Source organism: Triticum aestivum, chromosome 4A (assembly GCF_018294505.1).
Source record: "Triticum aestivum cultivar Chinese Spring chromosome 4A, IWGSC CS RefSeq v2.1, whole genome shotgun sequence".
Lineage (NCBI taxonomy): Eukaryota > Viridiplantae > Streptophyta > Magnoliopsida > Poales > Poaceae > Triticum > Triticum aestivum.
Genome location: NC_057803.1, coordinates 172,966,015 through 172,992,987, shown reverse-complemented (window position 1 = coordinate 172,992,987; position 26,973 = coordinate 172,966,015).

Genomic DNA, 26,973 nt, shown 5'->3' with positions numbered 1-26,973 from the left:
CGGAATCAAAGGGGTGGGCGTGTTAGACATAGAGAGCGTGTGTGTTTCTGTGTGAGAGACTTGTAGGACGGGGTAGAAAGACGAATTTAACCCTGACGGAGGGAGAGAAATACACGAAGTGCGCGTGTGTGATTCCGATGCCCACAGGGAAATGAGATATGTATGCGTGTGAGAGAGATTGCACAATTCATTCACGTATTACTATCTAGTGATCATGGACGTGCATCGCTTGAACATAAGTCAATATCTACTTCATATCGTGGCCAAAGGTACAATATCGATTCAACGCTATAAAGATTGGACACTCACATATCACATTTTTTTCTATTTAAATAAGCCTTTTTAGTTGTGCATGCCAAAGTTACAGTGATGTTTCTTCGAACAACCAATGTAGCTATCATGAACACGCACCATTGTTACTCTTGCATTCAAATTCATTAGTCTTGATGATTTAAGTTTCTATTTTCAAGTAATATATGTAATATTCATATATGAATTCAACGGGTACGCAATTTATGAAATGGGGGCTATGTAATCATATGAGGTAACACTTTTAAGTAGCTGGCTACAATATCCATTTCTTTTTGTGCGCCTCTACACTAACACGTCAATGCATTATGTTTAAAGTAAATAACCAATGGCACTAAATTATCTATTTACACGAGAAATACATAGGCTAAGCGTTTGATCCCTTTTTTTGTGAACGCGCCACTACACCCGTACGATTGGCCGTGCCCGTGTGAACGTCCAAGTTATCGGCGCATCATCCTGAGTTATTGTCTTTTTTCTGGGGTGGACTTCACACCAGTTATTAACTGCTGACGCGTGCCCCGTGTACACAGTCTAGCATGACCTTACCGCTAGCACGGTCCAAAATTAGTTGAAACTGGATACGAACGATCCCGCGGGCGGCAAAATCTCCCGCCTCCTTCTAAAATTTCCACCACCTTAGTCTTTAGCATGCGAAATTCCCCTTTTGTCCTTGGTGCACGGAGACCAACAGTTACAATACCGCCCTCATCTACATGATAGGTCGGGGCTGCTTTGGTAACTTCCCGTTCCCCCACTACACTACACCCCCATTTCCTCTCCCCCTCCCGCAAAAACGACTAACTCCACAGCACCAGAGCATCTTACATCACGCCATCCGTACTTCATCGCCCTTTCCCCCTCCCCTCTCGAAACCCTAGACTACTCATCCACCAGCGTACCATAGCCCATTCACTGCCAGCGGCGTCCACCTCACCGGATCTGCTTCTACGGCCGCATCTACCCCTCCGACCTCCCCTAGAAACAAGTAGACTGCTCATCCACCATTGTACCACAACCCATTCAATGCCGGCCTTGTCCATGGCGCTGGATCTGCTTCGCCGATACTCTCGTCAACCGCCGCGCATCTGCAGCGGCTCATTCGTACTCCCCACCGGAGACGCTTCGTCCACACCCCCCGGAGCCGCCCCACCGACGCCCCCATCGACGGCCTCTGATCCTCTTCGCCGACATCTTCCTCAACCCTACCGGAGCCGCTTCGCCGACACCTTCCTCAACCCTACCGGAGTAGCTTTGCCTATACCATTCTCAACCCTACCGGGGCCGCTTTGCCAACTCACAAGTCCACGGCCTCAGATCCGCTTCCTCGCACCCTCATCCAACCTACCAGAGCAGCTTCTGACGCCCCATCCATGGCCGCAGATCCGCATCGTCGACACCACCCTTAACCCAACCACCGAAGCAGCTTCTGACGCCCCGTCCACGGCCGCAGATCCGCATCGTCGACACCATCCTTAGCCCAACCACCGGAGCAGCTTCACCTACGCCCTCGTCCACAGCCATAGATCCGCTTCGCCCACACCGTAGTCCACCCTACCGGAGCCGCTCCACAAACACCCTACTTGACGGTTCTAGATCTCCTTACTGGACACCGACAGCCAGCGCAGTGTCATCACCCTCGATGTTTCTAACCTGATTCCCACAGTCTGGAGAGATGCCAAGCACCCGCCACGGCCTAGGTACTTGTCACCTTTAAACCCGTCCAACATCACCTGCCCAATGTACTTCAAATATACTAACCGGTGGCTGTTACCTGTTATGCAGCTGGCAAAAACTACAAGGATAATGTTTCTTCTAGATCTAACAGCTTGGCCAACCAAGATCCTGGACTGAGGCATTGCTATGATCTTGTAAGCGCGTCTATCTCTCTTGTATTGTTCTGTGCCTGCCAGCGTGCTTTGCTAGGATTTTCGACCAATAATCCCTTTGTGCAGACAATGATTTCTACTATTGGCTGCTAAATTAGATATGTAGATGTCATACATGATACTACCTTGTACCTCTGTTCCTAAATATAAGTCTTTCTAGAGATTCCACTATAGGCTACATACGGAGCAAAATGAGTGAATCTACACTCGAAAATGCATCTATATACATCTATATGTGGTCCATACTGGAATCTCTACAAAGACGTATATTTAGGAACAGGGGCAGTGCATTACACAAAATCGTAGGTGGCATGTAGGAATTCCAGTGCACTACATTAGGCTCCCTTAGAGTGCCTGCTAGTCCAGCATACAGAGTCATGGCTAGTTTATGGTATGCACACAATCGTTAATTGGTGGTTTAAATATGCGCAAGGGATATGCAATGTAGTATCATGTAGAGATGTCTGAAATTAGCCGTGTCAACTTGTAGATAGGGTTACACAATGAAAAAGTACAAGATGTAGTGCACCAGTGGCGACGACTCGCTGGAGGAACCCTAGTGCTGCAGGCAGGGGATCGAGGTAGAGGGCAAGGGGAGAGGAGATGCAAGCGGGCAGGGCAATGAATGCTTGTGTGTTTGTTTTTACTTGAGGGTCAGGTGTGACACGGGCGTCAGCAGTTGCATTTTGAGTGTAATATAGGCAGACAACAGAGTCATTTCACTATTCCCCTTCCCTTCAATTTTTAGTGAGGTTCTACCCGAAACACCCCCCTCCAAAGTGAAATTAGTTAAGCCCAAGCCCATAACTCAAAAATGACTTCTTTACATCTTTTATGGCTTATTTTGACAATATGCCCTGAAAAGGCGGAATCGAACTGGCCCTTAACCTGCAATTCAATTGTGCGTGCAATAATGAATCACTCCTGCCTGCTATCTGTACATTTAGGCATCATCATACATGGCATAACCTAATACATGTGCATTCCATTGTAGAATCTAGAATATGCAATGTTTATGTTAGTTCATACATTGCACATGATGTTTAAATGCCCCTTAAATCTGTTCAGTCAAGTGATGGTCTTTAAGCCTCCTTCTTTGCTTCTTTTCTTGATATGTAAGATTTGCTCACACATCTGTTCAATTGCTTGTTTGCATCAGCCAGCCATACTAGGACTGTTTGCTTTGATTACTTGCTGTTCTTGACCTAACACTCTAACAGAGCTTGTCAACGATTTAAACACTAAGGGCTGCTGTAGTGGGGCCTTGTCTAACTCATAGGTGACATAAAGGTTTGGCTGTACACTACAGTAGGCAAGTATGTTAGGAAAGTATGCATATTTATCTTCCAATGAGACGAGTAACTAGTTGACATAATTATGTGGTGTTGTTTTGTTATAATCTCATCCTTTTGTGTTCACAGACTGGAAAGTATGCATATTTATCTTCCAAGGAGACGAGTAACTAGTTTGTGTCACCTTGCAGATGGGGTGCAATGAAGATAAGATTGAGGATTTCCAAGTACAAGATGTTAGGAAGGAGCCTTGCAAGAGAAGTAGGAGCTGCGCTGAGCCTCTTCAACCTGCAAAGGTAAGTCACTGTATGCAACTCAACAGTTCAATTCCTTGTTTGTTTCAGGCATAGTTAATTTTCTCTTTTCAATTGCTTTATTTGTCCTCAGTTAATGAGATGCCCAAATAATCATGCCTGATGTTTGGTATTTGTATCACTATTAGTTGACATAATTAAAGGCCTTACCATTTAATTACTCTGCCGAAGTGTGCCTGAAGCTTTGAAGTCTATTAACCAACTATTATTGCACGAGGCTCACAATCTAGTTTATACTACGCTAATGATTGCATAGTTTTGCATGCTGTAGTATGTTTGTATGAAACCCTCTGCTGTTCATTATGCTCCCTAAGACTTTAGTTGAGGCACAGAATGGCCAACTGCTTACTTACTTATACACAACGTGTTGTCTAAATTTGTAACTTGTCTGTGTTTTCGATTGGGCCCCAACATCATGCTCCTCTGGTGAGCTAAGAGGGATTTCTATATGCAGGCTGCACAGACTATCTTTTTTATAATTTTTAAAATATCACCTGCTTATGCTTCATAACGTGTAACATTTTTTTGAAAGTGACGTGTAACATTATTGTTAGTCCTGTTTTGCCATGTAGTACAAAATAGTGTCTTGTTTGCTTCACTGTTGTAACTATATTTTTGCCCTAGTCATGTGTACTTACAGAAACATTTCAGGATGAAGTGACATCAACACAAAGATCTGCGAGCAGTGCAGCATGGCCGTTACCGAATGATTATGGATTGGAATTGGAATGTGCTGATGTTCTCGAGCATCAACTAGAGGTGGCAAGACAACGTGTACATGATTGTCAACGTATAATCAACAAGTTGAGAATGGACATGTAGGTATTAGATGCAGGAGTCAAAAAAATGAAACAAGACACTGAGGTAACCATGAAGTAATTGGAGAATTTGCAGACTGAAATTTGTGCTATCTGAATCCGGCCAATCCTATTTTCTAAAGAGATTATAGTTCAAATGGAGTTAAGTTGATGCGCGTCCATGATGTATGAGCTGTATTTGCCCAGTGTATGTAATTTGCTGTTTGTGTATGCTTTATTATCACCTGTGCCGAACCATAATGCCCAGTGGGTATAATCGGCTGTAATTTTTTTATTGTATAGTGTAGGATTATTCTACCTTTCTATGCCTTGATCTCTTTGTTGTAATAGTGTAGGCTTTTTAGAGGTGATAGTATTGAGTAGGATAATTCTTTGAATATGCTATATCGTTCAAACGGGGGCCAATTCGCCCGACCATGGCCCTTCACGGGCCGTCGGATCCATGGGCCTTCTACGTCTCGTAGGATCCATGGGCCTTCTACGTCTTGTAGGATCCATGGGCCTTCTACGTCTCGTAGGATCCATGGGCCTTGTACGTCTCATAGGATCCATGGGCCGCCGGCTCATTTATGGGTCTTGTACGGGCCTTTAATGGGCCATAGACGGGCCTTTAATGGAAATCGTACGTTTTATGGGCTGACCATAACGGGCCGTTAATAGGCCGTATTTGGTGATGCTATGAAAATGGCCCAACAGACTAATGGTCCACAAACGGGCCGACTATAACGACGGGCTGAATTTGGCCCACAAACAGAAAATGACAGTAACGGGCTGTATGTAACCGAATGCTGCAAATGAGCCCAAGAATAAATGGGCCCTCAGAAGGCCGAAAGTTAGCTTGGGCTGGAAACGGCCCAACGGAGTAACGGGCCGTTAATGGGTATAAAGTGATACACTGTTCATTACAGGCCAGTTTCACCATGGGCCGTTAATGGGTGTAAAGTAATACACTATTCATTACGGGCCAGTTTCAGCACGGGCCGCTAATGGGCCAAGAGTTACAAAGGGCCTCATATGGGCCAAAAGACGTCATGGGCTATACATGGGCCAAAAGTGAAAACGGGCTAGAATCATATTGGACGGCCCCGATGACGCTACTGGGCCTAATTCGGATAGGGCATAACGGGCCTTGGGTTAGCGGGCTGTAAATGGGCTATAAGCGAACATGTCGTTAACATGCTTTCCATGGGCCGGCCCGCCAGCTTTTGACCAAGTCAAATGGGCCGGCCTTTTCACAGGAATGGGCCACTGTTGGGCCGTGCCACGTGTCGACGTATCATAGGCGCCTTCTGTCCAGTGAGTGGATGACATATGTCCCAATGATGAGCCGACACGTGTTTCCTCTAGCGAATGATGATTTTACACGTGGAAAATCCCCATTGGTCGGGGCTGTTAACGGGTTATCGGATCCAAAACCCGAACCAATAGCTTAACGGCGTTCCGTTATGGTGGATGCCACGTGTCGGTCACCCTTGACGAAAGCACTTCTGTGATGTGTGATTTATTGTCATGGAAGTGGACACTTCCATGATGATAATTTTGGTAATGTCATGGAACACTTCTACGATAGCACATGTATGACTATCTTGATTTTGTCATACATTTGTCATGGATGTACATGAATGACAAAAAAGCGACCTACTGTGACAAACATGTATCATCACGGAAGTGTATTTTTTTGTAGTGAGTACTACCTCCGTCCTGGTTTACTCTTCCTATTTTGTAGTATCAAAATTTGACCATAGATTTAACTGCCAAAATGTTAATGCATGTCACTAAGAACTATATCGTTGGATTCGTATTTGAACATAATTTCAAATGGTGTAATTTTTAGTGACATGCATTGGCATTTTCTTACGTAAATCTATGGTCAAAATTTTATACTAAATAAGAGGTAGTACAAAAGTGGGCTATAACGACCCTTCACTATGTAGGGCAAAACACGTGCCAAATTCACTTGTGATGCATTTGGCATAGATGCCCCTCCATTGCTCACCTGGTGCCCCAATCTGGATCACCTACTTTGCTCCGGTGCCAAATTAATAACTCACGCAATGAAAAAACACTTGCGTGGGAGAGAGAGAGAGGACTGAGGCAATAAAAAAACACTTGTTTGGGAGAGTGAGAGGCTGGTGTAGTTGGTTTTATTGATTTGTTTATACATGTGGGTATGTGTGCACAACAGTGCCAACTCTCTCACATCGCGAGAGCGGTGCCAAAATCTTTTGATTTGACATCGATGCGTATTATGTGGCATACTTTTGTGAAATATGGCATCAGCCACATAGTGGAAGGCAACAAATTCCCAAGCTCTTCATGTACTCCTAGGTAAATGAGAGGAAAGAGAAAGAGAGAGAGAGAGTGAAAAAAAATATCACTAGCCAGCCAACCCTATCATATGAGCGAATGATATTGGTACCTCTTGATGACACGACAATCTTATACAGCCAGCTGCTCTAATATGTTCTCTTCTTTTGTAGATAAAAAAGACCCGAAAGTGAAAAATGTGTTGCACTATAACAATCTCATCGAATGCCTTGATCTCCATCTTACAGAAATTGATTTGATCGACTACCGAGGCAGCACATCCGAGATTAAATTGGCCAGGTTCTTTGTTCTGGAGGCAAGTGTGCTCAAGGTAATGAGGTTTGGCGTTCTCTGGCGCAACAATGAATGGCGTGCTGATCACCGCAAGCGTCTAAGCCTAAATGACAAAGTCTCCGCAGAAGCTGAATTTGTTTTTGAAACATCAAGTGGCCAGAGACTCGAAAACTTATTTGCCCATTAGTGACTTGTCAGGGCGGTGGATTTTAGTTTGTACGATAATGCTGCATCCACCTAAAGTAACGAAAGTTCTTACGTAAACTTCCTAGTAATTCCCTCTTCGTAGGTGCAGCATTACTCCTAACATTTGTAATATCAGTTTGAAACTTGTAATATTGCCGTGTCCTATTCCTGCGTTTTCAAAATCCTGCGAATCAAACAGGTCCTGAGTTGGTGATGATGTTGTGCCTGCCATCTTTCACCAATAGCCGTCGGATCTAGATCTGACGCATACAAACCAAACTTCTCCAGTTTTGCAAAAAGATGCCCGCACTTGTTCCCTATTTACAAACAACTCCTTGTCTCTCACAATCAGCCTTATCTCCTCCCCACCACATCTAGAAGGCCATGGAAAAATCTGGCGCGATGGCCGCTGCCGGCGCCGTCCACCCCCCAATCTTGGTGTTCCGTGCAATGCACGGGCATCTACGCACGGGAAATTATGTCGAACACGGCTAGTTGTAAGCAGGCTAGGTCTACAGCCATGATGATAGTGACTGCAGACGGTGAGGCTGACTATGGTATGCCGAACACGGCGCCTATACTCAGGTGTCATCTCCGGCGTAGGGTCTTGTCACTTCACTGTGAGGAGCAGCACGTAATAATTTGACCAACGGGTAGTACAGTGCTACTACATTGGTAGTACTACTACTACTAGTACTAGCACCACCGTCTGGATTTAGTAGTACTACCACGTCCATCTGGATTTAGTATTTGACTAGCAATATCTAGTAATGCATGTCACAAAAAATGTACTACTCCCTCTGTAAATAAATACATGGTGTATTGTTTTATTCCTATCGGCGAGATAACTTAATGTCTTTTTGCTACTTAATAGGATTACATGCAATGAACTAACCACTGCATGTGATGTTTGGTAGTCTCAAGTCATTGAAAGCATGCACGGGCACGGAGGGGGACGCAGCTTCATTGACTTACTGCACCTGCCTTTGGGTGTATGACACGTGGGCCCAACGGGTGGCTGGCCAACCTGTCATACAGCCAAAGGCAGGTGCAGTAGAGGGGCGAGGAGTAGATGGCCAACACGCACGTGAATTCAACGCAGTCTGCACTTCTCATATAAAGGCTCCCGCCAGTCCAATCTACGAAATCCTACGCACCTACGCACCCAAGGGCAAGAGTGATCACTCCAATCGCAAGATCAGTTGACTAGAAGCTAGACCCATGGAGGCGATGAGCGCGAGCATCAGCCGGCTGTGCCAGATGGTCCACGACGCCGGCCTGCGGCCCGGCACCGAGGAACGTCTCCAGGTAGTGCTTGAGGCCGCCAGGGCGAGGGGCCGCTTGGACGACAGCTTCGTCTCCTTGTTCGACGAGGTCCTCGTCGGCTTCCTCGACAAGTTCACCATCGTCAAGAAGCTCGCGGACGACCTTGACGTACGCCTCCAGCCCACGCGCCCAGGCTCTGCGATGCCTGCCACCCTCAACGGCCTCTATGGTGACAACCTCTTCGACGCACTGGTGGCCCTGCGACTGCCCGCCGTCGCGCCGGAGAATGTCCACCTCGAGGTCGCGCTCGCCGCGCAGCGCCTGGCGCAGCAAGACACCATCGACATAATCACCCACGTCTACGCGCAAATCGTCCACAAGGACTACTACATGCAAGAGGAGGACGATAGGACGCTGGCCTTCTTGGACCGCAGGGCAACCTTGGACGGCATTGTTCAGAAGCACGTTGAGCTTGCCGCCAACGCCGCTGCTCCTCACACGTCGGTTGGTGACCCGGTGCACTAGGGCGTGAGGATGTCGTTGATGGATCCGTATGTATCTTTATCTTTCCGTCAAATCCATGTAGTAGTATATGGTACTACTAGTAATTATCTTACCTTTCGCATCAACTTCATAATTTTCCTACGTACTCCATGCATGAACCGCGCCAGAACCAAACTTCTCATTACTCTAGGGAAAATCGTTATTTCTATCTATCGGTCGCGCCATGGAGCAGAACCAAATTTTACAAGTTACAAGTTCAAAAGGAAAAGCCTGCCGTGTTCGCGTCGCACCCCCACACGGTTGGTCCGGCACGCCGCTCAAGGGGGAATGCGTGCTGTGTTGCATTTTCACTTACAAGTGGGACCGCAGTTGAGCAAACCGACTATCGGCAAACCCCCACCCCGCCCACCGCGCGATGGCTGAGAAAACAGGAGGGAGAAGAGATGGCTGTAGCACGGACTCCAAGAAAATTGGTGTCGGATGGGACTCGTGTGGGTGGCGTGTGCCGTACTGCTAGACATGAATGCTAGTTATGGCCCATGCCACCCCACTATATCGAGGTGCTGGTTACGTAGAACAAATTTCCTGGAGTCCGTGCTCAGCCCTCCTCTATCTCTCTTCTCAGCCAGCCAGCAGACGCGCGGAGCCCATCGTCTGTTTGCTCATATGCGGTCCCACATGTCAGTGAAAACGCAAGAGGACCCACTGAACCTGCACATCTTTCACCTCGACGTGCTGGTGATGAAAAACAAATCCAATAAAGATCTTCGGTGGCCGCTTTTGGAGTTACTCAAGAGTAGTAAGATTCTATTTACAGTTTAACCCAAGATGCACATCACGTGGCTTCAACTACCACTCTATTTTCTTGCATGACACGACCTGGATGCTGGATGTCCCACGTGTCGGCAAAAGGAGGAAGAACTCGACCAAATCTTCGGTTGTGCTCTCGGATTAGACTAGTTGTGCTAACTTAAAATTTTATTGTGTAGAATGGATGCAAGTTTTGGTATTGGGAAGAAGAGTACAACGATATATTGATAGAGCGCAATTTAGTAGATGTTCTAGCACTTTTAGCTAGCATAGAGGCTAGAGATGAGACTAGTGCACTTGTTGATAGAATAGAGGCTAGACACGTCTACTTCTTTACACTCGAAGAAGAAAGAAGCACGCAGGATCGAGCCTCCGCAGATCAACAATGAATGCATCGAGAAGGCACTAATCCAACTTACAGGAGCAGTTATGGAAGTTGGATATCTTCTAAAATGTATTCTTGTGGTTCTTGTTTTTTCTAGTCAAAATTTTGGTGATGTATTTCCATGTACCAAAAAATCAATGATGAAAAAAAGATATGTGTTTGCAAAGAAAAATGTACGCGGCCGGGATGCGTCCGCGCGTTCGGCGCACGGCCACCGCATCCGAGAAATGGCCCGGACACGACCCCATTGCCCTACCCAAACGGACAGAATCCGGGCAAAACGGAGGTCCGTTTGGGGTCGTGCGTTGGAGTTGGCCTTACAAGTGGGACCGCAGTTGAGGAAACCGACTATCGGCAAACCCCCACCTCGCCCGCCGCGCGATGGCTGAGTTAGAGAAACGACGAGGTTGAAGAGATTGCTGTAGCACGGACTCCAACAAATATGGTGTCAGATGGAAGTCGTGCTGGTGGCGTGTGCCGTACTCCTGGACGTGAATGCTTGTTCTGGCCCATGCCACCCTACTACTCCTACTACTTATAGTAGTAGTATCGAGGATTCGAGGTGCTGGTTACGTACAGCGAACACATTAACATATGGCCCACCTCACACTGTGGCCAAATTTCCTGGAGTCTGTGCTAGGTTAAAAAGTGTTCTTTGTGAGGATGGGTGGCTGGTCTCAAGTTTAAAACTTGTTGTATTACGTACGTAGACGTAGAGATAGTGCAGCATGTGAAGCTAGTACAAATAGTGTACTATTGTTGATTGGCCTCATCCGATAACCTGTTGCAATGCATGTACAATTATGTATTCGAAAAATATTTTTTGCCTCGTCGCAGCACGCACTCAGAGAAGCGACTCGAAAGCCATTCATAAATTTAGTAAGTTTATCACAGGCATATCATTTTATTACATACAACAGGTCATCAACCCACAACGACAACGAGGATACATTCTAAATACTAAAGTTTTCATCACACAACAAATAACAAGCAATGAAATGAACTTCAACTCAACCAATCCTCGGCGTTGGAAATGCTTGCTTTGAACCACAAGTGATTCTCTGGGAAGGCCAGCTACTGTCAATCTCAAGACCAACGCAGGACTGATCATCCAGGCTGAAGCGACCTACTATATCACGACCAGGGTAGGGAACCACCGCAATGTCCGACGTATATATACAGTTGCTTCTCATAAATGGTAGTAACATTGTGTCAACAGCAGTTGGATCGCCTTTCACCATCATTGGATAGTTTTGTCCAAGGAAGAGCGATTTTGCTCCAAGACTATCAATACTATACCAGGGAGAAGGTGTTGGCGCTAGCACAGTAGTATCCATCCCGAATACCATACAAGGGGTGTTGGAATAGGTCCGGAGAGTGCGACCATGGGAGACACCACCTGCTTCCTTAGTAGTAACATTAGCTGTGGGTTGTATACAGACAAGGAGTGATCCATCGGAAGTTGCCAGGCGCCACTGAGTATATCGGCCCTCCTCGTCCTCATCTGCCCCTTGGTTATAAAAAATTTCAAGTATAGGTGGTGGAATGTCCACAGTACCTTGGAAACACAAGAAGAAGGTTAATTACTAGAGAAGGGAAACTTGCTAACTCTCATGCATGTCGATGAAACAATTATAATTACGGTGGAAGACAAATGTACCGAAACTACGAGGATCCCATGCAAAAACAGTGCCACGAGTGGTGGCAGCAAACACAAGACCCTTGTATTCAATTGCATCACAGTACACATCCATGTATAGAAATTGATTTTTGAGCAATATCCATCCAGTCGAACCACGAAGGACGACAACAAACTTGTCGAAGATAGCAACAACTTGATAGTTCTTGTAATTCCAAGAGCGGTTGGGAACTCGAGAAATTGCTATCTTCCGTAGACGACAGTCACCATGATCATATTTGAACGTACGTAGATCATCTGTGTGCTCAACCTCAGGGCACTCGGAGATTTTTGGAAGTGGAATCCGCTGACGAGTGTACACATTCACAAGTTCCCACTCGCAATTGTACCCAATATAAACAACCCAATCTCCATTTGCGCCTGCCCAAGCCTTGCCCTCAAGCGATGGCATCTTAACATCATACGTATCATTATCAAGCGGCATCAACTTGCACAAGGCGAGGCTTCCCTCGTCCCCGCGCCAGTCAGCAGGGTCACGGCGAAGAAGATAGGGGAGATCAAACCGCTCCTGGACCCTTGGGTTCCTTGTAATGATGTTATTAGTTGAGTCGAGAATGTTCTTGAACGAACCTGCCATGCTAGCCGAGGTGATGACGTCGCACCGATCAATGAGTTCCCCCACCACGTCATCTTTCAGATCGGGGCAAGAATAACGGGGTCGTTTCCGGCTTGTTCCCTCCATGGAGAAGACGATCGAACAATGGCAGAAGGAAGGGTGAAGGCAAATGGAGGAGGGAGGAAGAGCGTGCGACAGCAGTTCCAAATCGAGAGGGAAAGGCGAAGAGTCGGTGGACGGTTGCCAGTTTGCCACGGTACACGAAGAGGCGCCCCGGCCTACACGTCCTTTCGGAAATTGTACAAAAGGACTCGCCGTCGTCTCACTGACATGTTGGAACGGGACCACATGTCAACGAAACATGGTGTGTAATTTCTCGTGCAAAATGCGATCTGGCCGCGTTGGCCCGAGGTGCCGCATTAGTTATCGACCTTTATTTTTTTAACATACAATCTGAGTGGATAGCTCCTGTGGTCATCACACGTGAGCGGATATATAGGTGGGCTAGGTGGGCAGGCGGCAACAATCTAAGTGCTAAAAGAGTTGATCTCGAAAAAAGAGTTGATCCAATGCTTGGTTTTGTTTGGATTTTCCAACTATGACCATTGGATAGAGTGAATCAATGGCTTACGTTCAAAGTTATTCTCATAGTACTATAGAATGGTATAGGAACGTGGAGAGATTTGGTTGATTTTATATCGCTGAATAATATAAAATATTATGAGTGCAGACGCTCCACCCCGAGGTTTGTAGCTCCTTCTCGGTCGTCGGGAATCTATGTTCTTCCACTCTTTCGTTTAAGACATGAGCTTTGTTCATCCTGTTGCCGGCACGCGGGACATCTATATGCCTCCATTTTACAAAATCATACTATATGCCTCCATGACACGCGGGACATCTAGCATCAAGGTGGCGTGTCATGCAAGAAAATGGAGATATGCAGTGCGTAAGTGAGTCGTGCACTTCGATGGCACCTAGTACTACGCAATATTTTTTCTCCTCGATGGCACGTGAATAGTGCACGTACTCAATGACAGAGCACGGGATGGTAGCCATGGACATGGTCGGCCCTTTTTGAAGAGAGTACTAATAAATACGTAACTTTGATGTGTCCCGTCAACTCGCAGAACGACGAGAAGCTTGCTTACTACGCCTTCTCCCTCGCCAACGCGTGCGCGGTGGCTCGCAGCACGAGGAGAAACTTTTGCTTACAAGCGGTGGACGTGCAGCAGTTCATTTGGTGTCAGATTGCCAGAAGTAGTACCATCATTATTGTTCGACTTCCGGAAGAGGAGAAGAGCCAAGCGCAAGGTCACCTACTAACCTAGTACAGTACTACTATAGCCAAAGCTGGTCCACCTTTTTAGAGCATGGTTAATTAATATAGGCGGCTCTTGCAGCGGCACATCATTTAGAGCAAGTACTCTCTTCGTAGGATCAAAGGAAGTGAAACAAAAGTTGGAGTGGATGCTAGATTGCCAATTAAAACATGATTACATAGGAAAAAATCCTATAGCATTCTATCCTATGAATCAAACGACCAATGTAGGAAAATTATGAGGGGGGTATCTCCAACAGTGTTCCTCGGCTCGCACCTAGCATCACGGTGGTCGAACTTGGAGTCATTCATCTGGTACACGTGGCATCTCAGATCTGGTACTCCAATATTAGGTTGGCTCTATGTGATGTGGCAACTTCATATACTAACCGGATGCTGGCTATACTACTACGGTACTCACACTCCAAGAAGTGACTCGAAAACCATTCATAAATTGAGTCTATGACACGCATTTGCAAATGTACCATTCATTACATACAACAAGTCATCAACACACAACGACAACGATGATACATGTTGGATTATAGATTATTTCCAACAAAACATTCTAATAAATACTGAAGTTTTCATCACACAACAAATAACAAGCAATGAAATGAACTTCAACTCAACCAATCCTCGACGTTGGAAACGCTTGCTTTGAACCATAGGTGCTCTGGGAAGGGCCAGCTATTGTCAATATCGAGAGCAACGCAGGACTGATCATCCAGGCTGAAGCGGCATATATCAGGACCAGGGTAGGGAACCACCGCAATGTCCGAGGTATAGATACAGTTGCTTCTCATAAATGGTAGTAACGTTGTGTCAACAGCAGCTGGATCGCCTTTCACCATCATTGGATAGTTTGGTCCAAGGAAGAGCGAGTTTGCTCCAAGACTATCAATACTGTACCAGGGAGAAGGTGTTGGCGCTAGCACACTAGTATCCATCCCGAATACCCTGCAACGGGTGTTGGAATAGGTCCGGAGAGGGCGACCATGGGAGACAACACCTGCTACCTCAGTAGTAACAATCACAGTGCACTGTATACAGACAAGAAGAGGTGATCCATCGGAATTACTTGCCAGGCGCCACTGAGTATATAAGTTCTGCTTGTCCTCATGCTCGTGATCATCACCATCATCATCTCCCCTTGGTTATAAAAATTTTCAAGTATAGGTGGTGGAATGTTCATAGGACCTTGGAAACACAAGAAGGTTAATTAGTAAAGGGAAACTCACATGCATGTGGCTGAAACAATTATAATTATGATGGAAGACAAATGTACCGAAACTACGAGGATCCCATGCAAAAACAATGCCACGAGTGATGGCAGCAAACACAAGATCCTCGTATTCAATTGCATCACAGTACTCATCCATGTACAGAAACTAATTTTTGAGCAATATCCACGGACGAACCGTGGAATCAATAAGGAAGGCGACAAGCTTGTCGAAGATAGAAACAACTTGATAGTTCTTGTAATTCCAAGAGTGGTTGGGAACTCGACAAATTGCTATCTTCCGTAGACGACAGTCACCATGATCGTATTTGAACGTACGTAGATCATCTATGTGCTCAACCTCAGGGCACTCTGAGATTTTTGGAAGTGGAATCCGCTGACGAGTGTACACATTCACAAGTTCCCACTCGCAATTGTACCCAATATAAACAACCCAATCTCCATTTGCGCCAGCCCAGGCCTTACCCTTAAGCGATGGCATCTTGACATCACACGTATCATTATCAAGTGGCATCAACTTGCACAAGGCGAGGCCTCCGTCGTCCGCGCCCATGCGAACAGGCTTATAGCGAAGAAGATAAGGGAGATCAAACCGCTCCTGGACCCTTGGGTTCCTTGTAATGATGTTATTAGTTGAGTCGAGAATGTTCTTGAACGAACCTGCCATGCTAGCCGAGGTGATGACGTCGCACCGATCAATGAGTTCCCCCACCACGTCATCTTTCAGATCGGGGCAAGAATAACGGGGTCGTTTCTGGCTTGTTCCCTCCATGGAGAAGACGATCGAACAATGGCAGAAGGAAGGGTGAAGGCAAATGGAGGAGGGAGGAAGAGCGTGCGACAGCAGTTCCAAATCGAGAGGGAAAGGCGAAGAGTCGGTGGACGGTTGCCAGTTTGCCACGGTACACGAAGAGGCGCCCCGGCCTACACGTCCTTTCGGAAATTGTACAAAAGGACTCGCCGTCGTCTCACTGACATGTTGGAACGGGACCACATGTCAACGAAACATGGTGTGTAATTTCTCGTGCAAAATGCGATCTGGCCGCGTTGGCCCGAAGTGCCGTATTATTTCTCGACTTTATTTTTTTAATGGCGTGCCGTTCAGTTTTGAAGCACGACTAACTGGTACTGTTTGCAGAGAAAATATAAACTACTCTACCACTACTCCACCTCTAGTACTAGTAGTATAAAAAAGATATATAGGCTGGAGCTTCAGAGCTTTCTTGCTAAGGGCTGCCCACTTGCTTCTCACACTATCACCCTCTCTCCAGATCTAAAAAAGACGGCCTCTCTCTCCCTCCTCACCGGTGGTCACAGATCCGCCGGGGAAGAAAAGGACGTGCAGCATTGACGCACTCGTCGTCGGCGAGCGAGGTCACGCACTGACGACAAGGCCGTCCTCTCAGACCTAGCGCCCGCGCGGGATGGCCTCCGTCCCCAAGCTCGCTGCCGTAGTGCGTGCGGAGGACGACGACCACGAGCGAAGCCACTTCCCGCCGACCCTCAGGTATGCTACCTCTTTTCGAACCATACCCTTGTTCTATTGCCCCATCTGCCATGTCGCTGCATGTGGATCTTTTTCCACTCCACCATCTTCCCAATTTGCTATCCTCTGCTCTGCTGGTCACGCAGACGAAAACCTTAATTTGCACTATTAAAGGAAACCCTACTTCATGCAGACTAATCCATGTCTGGGTTGAATAAGGAAAGGAAGGGAGACTGTACTGTCCAAGAGAGTGGCATCGAACCCGCATCTAGGTTGAAAAGGGGAAAATCAGTAGCTAAGGAACGAGTCTCGTGTCTCTTGGTTGAAGAAGGGTAGAAAGGCATGACAACGCAATAGAGAATGACCAGGTCGATCGGTTTGTTGTCCTCACATAGGAAAAAGGTGGCTAAACATAACAAAAATGGGACGTAATCCACATATGCTGCCTGGATATTTGTTGCTCTGGGCAACCATACCTCCCTCACCACTCTATGCGTCCGTGGAGGTACATCGTACTGGTGCGCCCACTGTCCGAATGGGCCTCCCATGCTCTTATTGTCACTTTTTTGCTGTTAGTATAACGCCAGCAGTCAAGTCAAGCAATGCTACTGCTAAAGTGATGCCACATTTAACTAATGCCGCACTCAGTCTAATGCCACCGATAAATTTAAGCAATGCCATTTAATGTCACTGGATTATTTCAGGGTTAGCTGTTGATTGTGGATGTATTAAAGATTTTTCAGCTAAGGCATTCTAATGCTGTTGCACAGCCAGTATACCAACGATGAAACTTGTTACTACCTTCAGATTTTTGCACTGTTAATGCTTATAGATTACATACCTCACTTTCATGAGATAAGTTAATTTCTTTGTACAGTGTCACCAAAATGCCAAGGCGTTGATGTCATTTTATTTTGGTTAAACTGCACAAAAAATTATGAAGACAAGAGGAAAGGTCAAGAGTGGGCACCTCCTCCTCCGGCTGTTCTCTTGATTCGTTCGATCAAGTTTTTATGTTTGATCGATTATCAAGATTGGGATAGCAATTTTTAAGGTCCCCCCGAGTTCGAAATGATATTTACCTTGGAGGTACATGGTTTGCAATTTTTTATACTGTCATTAGTTAATAATGCTAGTTACCTTCAGACTTTTGTATTTGGTTTAATGCTCATGCACAGCTAGTATACCAATGCTGAAACGTGTTACCTTTACATTTTGTATTGTTAATTCTTATAGAAATCTTCCAGTGCCAGAGTTTATTGAAATATGTTCATAAAACCATTGTACTATACCCTGTAATAAAATAACTACTCTACTGTTGCACTAGCCACTGGATTAGTGTATATTTGTAGTATTCGAAATTTCGAATGGTGTTGCATTAGCGTATGGACATAAATAAAGTGTGGCAAGCTTTCCCAGATATGTGCTCAAGAAAACTACTACCTGTTTTTCTAAATACTAGACGTTTGGGTACTTTAAACTGAACCGCGAAAACGTCTTATATTAAGGAACAGAGGGTGTAGAGTTCACTCAAATTATCCCGGTAAAGCTAGTCACACCTTTGTTAAAATTAATGTTCATTATGTTATCGGAGGAGGTCTGTAAGTTTGTCTCTAATGCCTGTCGACTACATACCTGACATCATGATGTAATGTTAAGTCATTTCCTTTTGTACAGTGTCACTGAATTGTCAAGGCGGTGATGGCATTTTATTTTAGTTGAACTGCACAAAATATGCTTAAAAGAAGAGGAAAGGTCAGGAATCGATCATTCTTTCAGAAAGAACTATATATGCCTTTCTGACATCAGCCGTTGTTGCCTTATTTATTCCTTCAAACAGGTGGTTAGAAACAGTCTTGCTACCTTTTCCCATTAAGAAATTGGAATGCTTATATTTGTGAGTCTATGCTTCAACTAGTGCCACTTTTATAGTAATCACACTTTCAATATCTATGCAAACAGGGATGCTCGATTTTAGTGGAACTGCACAAAAAGTCCAACTGGTTCAACATTAGGAGCATGTTTTCTTCCAAACCTTTATATCCAATTGGTGGCACTATGAGCTGTTCATTAAGAAGGTACATGGTTTGCTACTATCTTGCTACTCTTTTTGTACTGTCATTAGATAGTAATACTAGTGGTTTGCATGTGAATTTATTGGCAGGGTGGACCTACATTGGAGGTGCAGGACAGGATTCAATGATTGGATGCTCAATTTCGGTTGTATCGATTTCACCTCTTCCATCACTGCGAACATGGATATCCTTGGTCTGATGAAGAATAGGCGCTATATTTCTGCTCTGAACAAGCAAATCAATTCAGTATGAAATTGTCCAGGGCAAAACATGACTGTATCAAATTGTCCAGTGCAAAACATGACAGATGCTAAGCGGAAGAGACATGTTTAAACCGAAAATACAAGGTGGGGTATATGTTTACTAGCTGCTTGATATTTGTGCAGACAGAGATGTCTGCCCGTTGCTATTTGGCAAACACACAAAGTGACCGCAATTTTGGTTGAACTGCACAAGAGAATAGTATAGTCACTGCATGCAGTGCCATTTGAAAATAGACACAGAAAGATTGGATAGTCACTTCATGGACTGCAGAAAAGTAGTACTGTACTATTTATTGGCCAACACTAGGTGCTTCATTGCTTTGGTCTGATTATACAATGGGCATCATTTTGCCTAAGTTAAAGTTTGTATTCCGAAAATAGTCTCGCCGTGTGATCGAGAGAAGACCAAATCATATTGCAGTGGATGTTCCTCCATCATGTGTGGTTCATTCTCATGGTTCCAGCTGTTGGTGAAACCACTTACGTTTGCAAGAGGAATTGTAGACTTCACAAACAAATTTGTCTTTCAGTCTGTACTGAATGTTGGCCAAGAGAAGCATCCATGTTAGTAGGAAGAACATATGTTTTTTCTAGATCTTTGCTTTTGGAGCTACATATTTGTATATGATCTGTGAATCATTGAGATGCATTAACATGTTGATCTTATGTATGTGAATCGTACTAGTTGGTTTTAGTTGTGGCTGATCTTTGCTTTTGGAGCTACATATTTGTATATGATCTGTGAATCATTGAGATGCATTAATAGTTCCTTGTATCTTTTCGCTCAGTGTTTAAAAGTTACTGATCGATCACTAGCTAGCCTACTAATGCGCTCCTGGCAGTTTTAGTTGCGACGCAACATTCGAAGTGGCAGTTTTTTGAATAAAAATGCCTACCTACGAAGAAACTAACAAGCTGCTCTGAAGAAAATGCCATGCGAATCTGAAGAAACTGCCAGCGAAAACGTTCGCAAATGCCTTATCTCCCAGCTAAAGTTCATCAACTAATTCCCTCGGCTGTGACTCGTTGCATGCTGCTCCACGTACTGGCTGCGAGCGATTTTGAGTGCCTGCATGCAACCGGCCGTAATCAAGGCAGCTAACTAATGCGAAAAAGATGCACTTTAATTGTTACGGGCCTTTTAAATCCGTGGAATCATTATTGACAAGGATGGAGATGATTCGAGTGCACTCGTTTAACCGTCATGCCGGCGTGCGACCCAGCACGGACGGGACGGGATGGCACTGTCAGAATTTTAGTTTCTGTAGTTTTCCACGGCAACCTGGCGCGCTAAGCCATGCCTGCTTAATTATGCATTGAATTCCGATGACCGTCGCGCTACCTTCCGCCTATAAGTACTATTTCCCGGCCTTCTATGGTGGCACCGTGACCCAACTCGCCCTATCCTCATAAGCCCCCACTGGCCCGACGTCGCTCTCCACTTATCCTTGCTCTCGCCACGTCCGCCATGCCACCGCCTATCCGCGATAGGCGAGGCCGGAGGCGGTCACTACTGGAACTAGTGTTTGGTTTTTCACCGGAAGGCAGGCAGAGGGAGGAGGCATTCTATCGGTCTTTAGATGGCAATGCGGAGATCGAGAACTTGTTGGAGCACGACTGCCTAGCGGAGGAGTAGGAGTTGTTGGAGCGCGACCGCTTGCCGGAGGAGCAGCGTATTGCCGATTTGCGCCGCCAGCGAGACATGGAGCAGCAGCGCACCGACGCTCTGAGTCGCGAGCAGAGCGCCCGCAATTGGGCCGACTACGTGGAGGCCGGACCCCAGCAAATATCCCTGGAGGCTGTCGGGCACGCACGCGTTTGCGACGCCGATTTTTACTACCAGCTCGTCAAGTGGGTTTCCCGCTTAGAAGCCGAAGCTTCGGTGGACCACACCGGCATGGAAAGGGCCAACGCGCGCGGGCAACGCGCCCTATCACACCTCTGGCAAGTCCGAGGCGAGGCGGAGGACGCTGGTGCCAGCGTTTAGCGTGTACCATAGATGGCGGCTGGCATCTTCTAGTTAGCTAAGAGTAAGTTAGTACTTGTATGCTACTGGAGTATTAGTGGGAGTAGATAGTTAACTTGGCTATGATGGTTGTCAACGTGGAAGTTCAGTACTCTATATGTGGATTAGACCCGTTACTTTGCTCTGAATGTTGAACTTTACGCTTGAAGGTATGGAATGGGCTATTATTTTTTTAAATGGGTTGTATTTGTCCTCCACGGGTTTAGAGGCTGACTTGTGGGCCTACCAAGTTGATGCGTACACAATCAGGAGATGATTGTACGTGGAGAGGATGACAGTAGGGACCCACCAAGGTCATGGCAGTACGCAAGCAAGTGCCTCCTTATTTCAAGACAATAAAAAATGGCTCCTCCTAATGGATTTCTGACATCTGGGTCCCATGCCATTGTCAACGTAGTCAATAAACGAGAGAATTGCACAACGAGCGGCTAACACCAGGGACCCAGCAGCTCGCCCAGTTATTTTTGTTTTGGGTTAATTTGATAAATGCCACTCCAAATCTGGTGTTTCTGAGAAATGCCACTGCAATTTCCAAACTTTGAAAAATGCCATTTCATGCCATTTCCAGTGGCATTTTTCGAAGTCTGGAGTGGCGTTTTTTAAAGTTTGCAAATTGTAGTGGCGTTTTCCAAAGTTTGCAAAAATTGCAGTGGCATTTTTCAAAGTTTGGAAATTGCAGTGGCATTTTTATGAATCGCCATAATTGGAGTGGCATTTATCTAATTTTTTTGAGACGGAAGCAGGGTGTCAACTGGGCTGTGCGGGGCACTCTGGCCTGTCTAGACAGCCTTCTCTTTTATGTTTACCACAGACCAGCCCAGTAGTTTTTTTTCTTTCTGAAAATGGCTAGCCCAGTTTTTTTGTGATTTGCCAAGTAAGTCGCTTTGTCAGGCCTGTTGGGCTGCAAATCTTTCAAGACGAGGAGAGCTTCATTCGGCTGGACGAGAAAATGGCCTATCAGTAATGAGAAATGGGCTGTACATTTTTAAAACACATCAAACCGGCAATTAGTTTCAAATTTCTTTTTTTCATTTTGAGATTTTAAATTGCATTAATTTTTATGCGTGGACAATTTGTTGGATTTTATATTGATATACATTTATTTTTAAAATCAGTTTGAATGTGACTCGAAATTTCGGGATTAAAAACAGTTCGGACCGCACCGAAATATGCAAAATTTCGTATAATTTTTTAACCGTGGCCACAATATGGGCTGTAATGCTAACAAAAAGAATATGGGCTCCAAAAAAACCTTAAGAATTAGCAAATGGGCTGTAAATTATTAGAAATAATGGCAGATGGGCTGTATGCTGTTTTCCACAGATTTGAGGCTTTCCTAAAAAAAGGTTGACGCACAAGCAGTGACTGTTGGATGTCCATCCAACGACCGTCGTGCTTCTTCAATCTCTGCTCTTCCTGCTCCAGCCGCTCAAACAAGCGCCGGCGGGACTGCCTGCTCCCTCCTCCCCGCGACCGGCTATGCTGCCGCGCAGGCCTCATCGCCCCACCGTAGTCCCATCACTGGCCTAGCCATCCCTCTACTCACCCACACCTGCTGTTATTCTTCGGCGACGGTAGACGAACCAGTAAACACTCATACAGTCATACTCCCCTCCACGTGGGAAACAACTGCCGAGTCTTCCCTGCCTCCGTGTCATTCCCTTCCTAGGCCTCGCGGTCATCCACCGCCCTGGTGCTCTCGGCGTGGCCTGGTCAACGTGGTCAATGACCGACATGCAGCTGAAGTGGCCTGTACGTGGAGAGGCTGACAGTTGGGTCCACGGCCGCACGCAAGGAAATGCCTCCTTATTATGCACAAAATAAAGATTCCTCCACCTGACATCTGGGGCCCACCGAAAGGGCCTCTGTATTTCGCGAAAAAAATGTTACCACCGCTGACAGCTCGGACCCACCAGCTATATCTTCGCACGCAAGGAAGTGCGTCCTTATTACACAGAAAAAATGAATACCCCCTGCTAGCTAGGACCCATTATAGTGGGAGGCTGACCTGTGGGCCTACTAAGTTGACGGGGACGGAGGGCTTTGTCAACTTAGTCAATATGTACGATTCTGGCTCCAGTGACCGTACGATGTCCATCCAACAGCCGTAGTGCTTCTTCAACCTCTGGTCTTCTTGCTCCAGCCGCCGAAACCAGCGCTGGTCGTGCCTCGTGCTCCTGCCTCCCGTGACCGGCTGCGATGCGGCGGAGGCCTCACCGCCCCCTACTACTCCCACCGCTGGCCAGGCCATCCCTCTACTCACCCACACCCCCTGTTATTCTGCGGCGACGGCAGCCTCACACCGCAGCAAACCAGTGAACCCTCATACTCCTCTACGCGTGGGCATCCACTGTCGCATCTTCCCCGGCTCCGCGTCGTCCCCTTCCTAGGCCTTACCATCGTCCACCGCCCTGGTGCTCTCGGCGCGGCGTGGTCAACATGGTCAAGGAACGACTTCCATCAGAAGAGTACTGTACATGGAGAGGATGACAACTGGGTCCACGTCAGCCGCAAGGAAGTGCCTCCTTATTACGTGGAAAATAATTATTCCTCCACCTGACAGCAGGGACCCACCGGACGGGCCATCGTATTTGGCGAAAAAACGTTTCCCCCCTGACTGCTGGGACCCACCGGACGGGCCACCGTATTTCGCGAAAAAAATGCCCCCCCGCTGTCAGCTCGGACCCACCGGAAGTGCCGCCTTATTACGCACAAAAAAATGAATACCCCCTGCTAGTTGGGACCCACCTTGGTGGGTGGCTGGCTTGTGGGCCTACTAAGTTGACGGGGACGGAGTGCTTTGTCAACTTAGTCAATATGAACGATTCTAGCTCCAGTGACCGTACGATGTCCATCAAACGGCCGTAGTGCTTCTTCAACCTCTGGTCTTCTTGCTCCAGCCGCCCAAAGCAACGCCGGTCGTGCCGCATGTTCCTGCCTCCCGTGGCCGGCTATGCTACCGCGGAGGCCTCACCGCCCCTGCTATTCCCACCGCTGGCCAGGCCCTACGGCGACGGCAGCCTCACACCGCAGCCGAACCAGTGAACCCTCGTACTCCTCTCCGCGCGGGCTTCCACTACCGCGTCTTCCCTGGCTCCGCGCCGTCCCCTTCCTAGGCATCGCCGTCGTCCACCGCCTTGGTGCTCTCGGTGCGGCGTGGTCAACGTGGTCAAGGAATGACTTCCATCGGAAGAGTACTGTACGTGGAGAGGCTGACAACTGGGTCCACGGCTACAGCAAGGAAGTGGCTCGTTATTACGCGCAAAATAATTATTCCTCCATATGACAGCGGGGACCCACCGGACGGGCCACCGTATTTCATGAAAAAACGTTTTCCCCTGACTGCTGGGACCCACCAGCTACATCTTCGCACGCAAGGAAGTGCGTCCGGGCAAAAAACGATTCGCCCCCCTGACTACTGGGACCCACCAGCTACATCTTCGCACCCAAGGAAGTGCCTGACAGCCGGGACCCACCTGGTCGAAGCATACGTAGCATTGTCATTCTGGTCACAAATGTGTACGTACATACTGGTCGATGTAGAGGCGCGCACGTGTCGTAGTAGAGGCATGCATGTAGCATGTACACATACGTACATCGGCCAGTGTGCAAGAAAGAAAATACAGCCACATACGTACATATAGGCAGGGTCTTGAACGCCTAGTCGCACATACGTACGGCCAGGGCTCATGTACATGGTTGGGTCAGAACGGAGAAACAACATCGTCTTCATGTTCATCAGGAGCCAACTGGCTGGGTCGGAACGAAATGCGTCGTCGTGTTCATCGGGAGGGTTTGGATGGAACAGCCGATGGAAACAAGGCCTGGCGTACCGTAGAACGGAGGAAATGGCCTTGTGTTTGACCGTCCATGGTCGAAACGGGATCCTGTTCATCGGGAGGGGTCTGGCGTACCGCAAAACGGAGGAAACGGACCTCCTACGGTCGAAACGGGGGTCATGTTGATCGGGAGGGGTGTGGCATACCGCAAAACAGAGGAAATGGACTTGTGTTGGAGTGCTACCGTCGAAACAGGGGTCCTGTTCATCGGGAGGGGTGTGGCGTACTGCAAAACGGGACTCCACGGGATACTGTTCATCTCCACCGTCGACCCCCTCCAGCCTCCACAGGCTACTGTTCATCCACCGTCGACCTCCTCCAGCCTCCACCTGCGATTGTTCATCCACGGGCTCCTGTTCATCCAGCCTCCACCGCGCACTACTCCACCAGCTACTGTTCAACCAGCCCTCTCCACGGGATCCTGTTCAACCACCCCTCCACGGGCTACTGTTCATACAGCCCTCCACCGTCTACTGTTCATCCAGCCCTCCATGGCGTGGTCCTGTTCATCCTGCCCTCCATGTGGTCCTGTTCATCCAACCCCAACCGGCTCAATCGATCGGGGCCCTGTTCATCCAGAGGCAACACCATGGGGTCATGTTCATCCACCCCACCGGGAACTGTTCATCCAAACCCCCCAGCAACGCTCACCGTACATCCAGAGGCAGCATCGATCGGCTTCAGTTAGCAGAAGTAGCGAAGGAATCGCTCGATCAGGTTCAGTTAACAGCCATCGATTAATCGCTCGGGTTCAGTAACGCGTAGCCTGCAGTGCAATCGCTCGGGTTCAGTTAGAGCCCAACGCCTCACACCCACACGCGTGCGTGTACGAGAGAAACGCGCATCGCTCGGCCCCGACCACCCACCGTAACCAGGAACACCCCGATATTTTTGTCGCCCTCGCTTCTACCATGGTTTTTTCCGTCATGGACGGCCCAAAGAATGTCATGCAGCTGCGTCTCCGGCCCGCCCAGGACGAAAAGCCCATTTTCTGTCATGATTTTTTGTCATAGAAGTAGGACCCCACCACATCTATGATGATACCGGGTTTTGTCACAATTATCGTCATAGAAGTGTCATAAGTATGACAGAAAAAAATTCGTTCGACCCAAAATGTCACAGATGTGTCTTTTTTTGTAGTGTATGTTAGAGTATATTGACTGATGTGTCAAGTGATAACACTTGATCGTAGTTCATACTCATCTTTTAAGCTCAAAATGGGGTTACCATTTTTTGTTTAAGCATTTTGATGTATTCACATCTTGTTGAGCTGCTTTGACCCATGACTTGGGGTAAAGCTTCTCTAAGATGGAATGACATACCTTGGGTGGTAGTGTTGATCTTGATCATGTAGTTTAACTTGTGTAGGATGCTAAAGGTTGATGTAGCTCATCAATAGTTGGGAGCATCTCGTGTAATTTGAGTTCATCTACCTACATGGGTTAGTCTTGCAAGGAAGATCACTTGTGTATCCAACATGACTGAGGGAGTCCTGGATTAGGGGGTCTCCGGACCGCCGGACTATGTCCATTGGCCGGACTGTTAGACTATGAAGATACAAGATTGAAGATTTCGTCTCGTGTCCGGATGGGACTCTACTTGGCGTGGAAGGCAAGCTAGGCAATACGAATATGGATATCTCCTCCTTTGTAACCGACCTTGTGTAACCCTAACCCTCTTTGGTGTCTATATAAACCGAAGGGTTTTAGTCCGTAGGACAACAGTCACAATATACAATCATACCATAGGCTAGCCTCTAGGGTTTAGCCTCTCTGATCTCGTGGTAGATCTACTCTTGTACTACCCATATCATCAATATTAATCAAGCAGGACGTAGGGTTTTACCTCCATCAAGAGGGCCCGAACCTGGGTAAAACATCGTGTCCCCTGCCTCCTGTTACCATCCGGCCTAGACGCACAGTTCGGGACCCCCTACCCGAGATCCGCCGGTTTTGACACCGACATTGGTGCTTTCATTGAGAGTTCCGCTGTGCCATCGCCATCAGGAAGGATGTCTTGTCCCGTCTTTAAAGACGGCACTGTTGCTGAGGGAGCTTTGGCTATCGGCCAAACTCTCTGGCTAGGTGGTTTTCT